We start from the raw sequence: 5867 nt of genomic DNA on the forward strand, positions 1-5867 counted from the left end.
TACGCTCTCCAAGTTAATTTGAAAAAAATACTTTCTTACATTTATTTTTAGAGCTTTTTATCTCTTCTTACCACAAAACTAGGACTTAGCAACAACTTCTATCTGTATATTTTAAGAATTGGCAAGAAATTTATTGCTAATCTTGCAACCCTTTTTATTATCTGTAGTGGGCTTAAGAGTGTCCCCGCCAAAGGTGTATCCAGGTCCTAACCTAGTATAGCTATAAATGTGACCATATTTGCAAATATAATCTTTGTAGATTTAAAGATCTCAGATAAGATCGTCCTGGTTTTCATCTGAGCCCTAAATCCAATGACTGTGTCCTTATAAGAGAGGAGATTTGAAACAGAGAGGGACATATGAAGACAGATGCAGAGAGTAAAGCAAGCCAAAGAACCCCTAAGGATATGAGGGGCCACCAGAAGCTGGGAGAGGCATGGAGCCTCCAGAAAGGACCACCCTGATTGATTTCAGACTTCTGAACTTCTTGATTTTCAGAACTGTGAGAGAATAAATTTCTGTTAAGCTACCCAGCCTTTGATAATTTGTAGCAACCCTAGGAAACCAATACATCTATTATTTATCATCTATGCACTGTATTTTTTAATCTTATATAGAGAATGCAATTCTAAAAAACCAATTATATACAACCTTGAGGATAAAATGTTTTTATTCAAATTGATATTCTTTAATATCAAGGTGACTTCTAAAATTTTGTCTGCCTCAATGATGAAAAGAATATCGTAGACCAAGAATTTAATTTTCGGTGACCACTATCTTTTTTAACTATCAGAAAAGAATAATTTCTAATTGAAATACTAAATTGCATATATAATTACACATTTTCTTTCACCTCATTCGCTGTCCCTCAACTTCTTCCTTTCTTTTCTCTAACTTCTTAACATTAGAGAGCCACAGGGCTCAGTTCTTATTCCTATTACGTATCTACACTCACTTCCTTGGTGATCTCACCCAGTCTCATGACTCTAAATACCACCTGTATGCTGGATGACTCCCAAATTTACAGCTATCATTAGATTTTTCATTAACTCCAGACTCATCCAACTGTGACTATCGAGAGATACCTCAAACTTAAGATATCCAAAGCTGAACTCCCAATCTTACTCCCAGAACCCTCTATGTTTTCCCGCATCTCAGTTGATAACAACTCCATCTTTCCACCTGCTAGGGCTAAAAACCTTGGTGATATCTCTGACTCCACTTCCTCTTATATCTCGTACCCAGTTCATCAGCAAATATTGTTGACTCTCCTTTCTAAATATATCAGAATCCTACTATTTCTCACCATCTCCACTGCTTCCCCTGGTTAAAGCCACATAATAGTGTAGAGGGAACAGATTGGATTCAACCTAAATATCCTCAAATAGGGAAATAGTAAATTTAATTAAAGCTAATAGTCTAAAAGTAAATTATCATTATGTACTCAGTGCAGTTTTTATATGCTATGGCTTGATTCTAGCAACAGAAGAAAAATTTATAACTAAATATAACTAAATTTGGATAATAAAAACAATACTAAATTGCATATATAATTACACTATGTAAAAATCGAATGCATAAGGAGAAATGTCCAGAAGCAAATAGCATCAGTATACACTTGACTCTTGAAAAACATTGGTGTGAGTTGCACAGGTCTACTTATGCATGGATTTTTGTCAATAGATACCTGTACTGTTTTTTTCATCCATGCTTCAGAGTCCAAGGATGTGGAGGATCAGCTATATGTAGAGGATTGGAGCATCTACAAAATATGGTACCTGTGAGGGTACTGGAACCAATCCCCTATCGATACCGAGGCACAACTGTAAAGTCTTAGGGGAGTGAAAAGTTACATGTGGATTTTTGACTGCATGGGTGTCGGCACCCCTCACCTCTTCATTGCTCAAAGTCAGCTGTACTTCCAACCAATTCTGTTTGTATACACTAGCAAGTTTCTGTTGCCTGCAAACCAGTTTTTTAACTATCATTGCATAAATGTATGATAATTTATTCAACTATTTCCCCTATTGATGGATATTTCAGATTGTTTGCAGTTTTTTTAAAACCCCAAATAGTGCTGCATTAAATATCCATAATACATAGTTTATGCACTGTACTTTTAATTTCTGGTGTATAAATTCCCAGAAGTTTGGTTATGTTCATTTTTATTATAATTTATCCTTTACATACAGAAGAAATAAATGTACATGGTTAAGAATTCAGCATACACACACATGTGCGCAATTGGAATCTTAGCATACACCTTGGTTCCTTGATTTTTTTTTTTTTTTTCAGTTAACGATATCCATTGCAAGTTATTTTTCCCCCCATATGAGCAAAAGGAAAAAGTAAACTCTCTGTTTTGGAGTAACCAAAGCTTTCAGAAAACTATGTTGAAATCAGTATCAATAAGTAGAATCTTGAAACACAGGATATATTTCTTGAGTATCAGACATTGATAGGTAAGCTTCATTTGAGCTTTCTATAAAACAAAGCTGGTTAGAATGTGTTCCTCAAAATCTTGTCTCTGTCATGGCTGTATGTAACCCCCCAAGCCTCAGTACCTTGCTTGTTTGTACATGCAGTTGAAGATGAATAGGACTGGCCTTTGACTACTTTAAAATGCTGAGGATTTGTCACTTGCATCTCAAATTTCAGCATCACTCAGTGGTCAAGTGCTCAGTCCTACCAAATCAAAGGCTGATGTGAGATCAAGTGAATGAATTTCTCAAATGTTAACTTCCCCTTAGAATGTTCATTTTAAGACCTATCTCAATGATTATAAGGTTTTTGTTCCAAGTGCACGTAGACTGTAGACATATATAGCATACAAGAGGTTAAAAGCATCATCTTTATTCAGTAAAATCACTGGTATACATCATTGAAAGAATTCAGTGGGAGAGCTGGTTTGGAAGAAAAATTTTGTAGCTCTACTCCATTGAAAACCTTCAGGCATTAAGCAAGATGAGTTTTTTTTTTTTTTCCAAGAGAAGGAGCCTTCAATCTTGTCCCTGAAATTAGTCCTCCAGAATCCTAGGTCTGGCCCTAACAATACATATTAGTCATTTTAAGGAATCTTATACGTGGTCTCCTGCTCCCAGTGAGACAGCTCATTTATTTTAAAGTTTTTTAAAAAGTTGAGGTCTGGTTCAGTCGCTGAAAACATAGTCCATAGAGAACTAGGGAGCAAAGGCACACTTAGTGGGTCTAGCTTCTTCCAGCTCATTCATTTTCTGATCTTCTACCCCTTTCCTCACAGCTCCCAGATATAGGCATCCATGCTCTTCCCTGTGTGCCCACCATGAGTTCAGGCAGGCCATAGCACATTCAAATTAGTGTGGGCGGTAGAGAATTCATTAGCAGGAGCCATGAATTTATGTGAGACAGAATAAACCTTTTAAGCCATAAGGATTATAGTCAACAATACTGTTAGAAACTTCAAAGTCACCAAGAGACTAGATCTTAATTGTTCTTGCCACAAAAATGAAATAATTATATGACAAATACGATCGGCATGTTAGCTAATGTTATGGTGGTCATATTGTTATAACTATTAAATGAACATATGTATACCTTAAACTTACAAATGTTATATGTCAATTATATCTCAACTTGAAAAAGAAGACTGAACATCCTGTCTGGATTAGCTGCTCAAAATGCTGAAAGCTGAGAATGGAATAACTGATCCCAATGGGTACCAAAATAAAGGGCTGTGATGACTGGCTAGGTGTATGAGATTCCACGGGGGGTTCTGTATGTTTTAATCTCTTTTTATAAAGACACTTAGATTAGATTAGGGCCCATCCTAATGCCCTCATTTTAACTTAATTTACCTCTTTAAAGCCCTCTCTCCACAGTCACATTTCGAAGTAGGGGCGGGGGTAGGGTTTCAACATGAATTTGAAGGGGGACACAATTCAGTGCCTAACAAAAAGCACATAGGGAAACTCTGGAGGGGGAGGCCTAGTTCTTGGGAAATTAGATTCAAGAATACTTGGGCTTTAATGAAAGTTAATGTATCAAATACATAATCAAGGAGTAAACTTTATGCCAAAAAGTTCCATACGAATGCTGCTGTGAAATATGTATGGATATTGAAAATTTTGAGTAACCATTATGTACTTTGAAACGAATGAGAAATGGCCCATGACATCAGAGAATTAACTTGGAAAAACATGTTTTCACTGCAAAAATAATTCCCCCCAAAGAAGAGATTGTGGCGATATTAACATTAGGAGCTTCCTACCAATTTCTCCCAGGAAAACTGAAAATATTCAGATTTACATTTTCATTACGTTGAATGTTAAAGCACATTTGGTTAGGGAGTCAGGCATCCCAAATTTTGGATCAGACACTATTTTATAACTGTGACTTCATATAATTGACTCCTTGACCAAGAATCTCCTCAGGTATAAAATAAAGAGGTTAAGTGACACAATCTCTAAAGTCCATTCCTAGTCTAATATTCTAACAATTTGTTAGAATCAGTTTTCTATCTTCTACAGAAAACACTTCTACAGCACTGATTAGCTAGCTGCTGTGGTTTTAGAACCTGGTACCTAGCTTTTAAAAGGTTATCAGAACCAAAACATTTAAAGAACAATATAACTAATTTTTCACTTACTATTCTTCAGTTTGACACACTTGAAGTGCTGACATCAACAGAAATTAATGCATTAAAGACATTAGCTTGCCCCAGATTTCATTTCCTATTTCATTTATGCTTAAAATGTTAAAATATCCTAATTACTTTTATAGCTAAGAAACTGTCCTCTTATGTCTTGTTGCTATGTTGTTATATGAACATAAACCAAAAATTTTATAATGAATTTTATAATGAGACTTTTAAGCATTTTTTTCAAAATAGGTATTTATTATTAAAAAATTGTACAAACTTGTTATTACTCACCCCAATTATAAAATTTTAAACAATTTGTATCCTCGAAAAAAGTGTATTCCGTCTTTACAGTCTTCACTGGCAGATTTTTGATGGTATAGAAAATAACTCACAAACATTCCATATCACTTTGTTCGAATGTACAAAGATAGAGTATTAGCCAGAATTCCTACAATTATGAAAAAATTTTTATTCAAGTGTTACTGCAGTTAAACAGTGAGGATTACAGAAGAGTAAATGAAGTTTTGTATTTTTCAAAACCAAATGATTAGTTTTATACTTTTCATTTTGTTTCGGCCTTTCCAAAACACTTTTAAAAGCAAAAGTTAAAAATTTTCTAGTTATTTGAAATTTCAAAAATCTATTACACTTTGAAAACTCTTAAAAGCAGCATCATTTCAATAGTGGTTAACTCACAAATGTGCATGCAACCACCACAACCACACTGTCACTCAGGTATGTTAAAGTCACCAACTTAAAATCCAAGTTAGTGCCAGTAGCAGAGGCTCTGACAATTAAGAGAAAATACCATTAGGAGTAGATATGTATGCAGCCCAAGGCATCCAGTTACTTTCTTGGGGTAGAAAAAGTGTTAAAACTGAAGGGACTCCTTAGATTTCAAGGTTCTAATTTTAAAAAGCAGCTCCATTAAATACTTGAATCCTTTTTGAGTCCCTCATCACTTTAATAAAACAGAAGGTACAAAAGCTTCATGTAGAAATTTTCTGAGATTATATTTCACATTGATGCTAATAACAATTTAGCCAAAAGAATTACAAAATGCAAATTTCTGAAAGGTTACCTTATTAATTGGACTATAGATTAATTAAGGTAGGAGCCATTTGTATCCTAAAAACAAAACAATTCACGTCATCTAATGCAATTTAAATTAGTGATCAGCTGTCAAACTATTTTAAAGAGCCTTAAAAGAAAAAACAAAAAATAACGGGCCATTATTTGGAATATAAAT

The sequence above is a fragment of the Pteropus vampyrus genome, unplaced genomic scaffold (assembly GCF_000151845.1).
Source record: "Pteropus vampyrus isolate Shadow unplaced genomic scaffold, Pvam_2.0 Scaffold82, whole genome shotgun sequence".
Taxonomy (NCBI): Eukaryota; Metazoa; Chordata; class Mammalia; order Chiroptera; family Pteropodidae; genus Pteropus; species Pteropus vampyrus.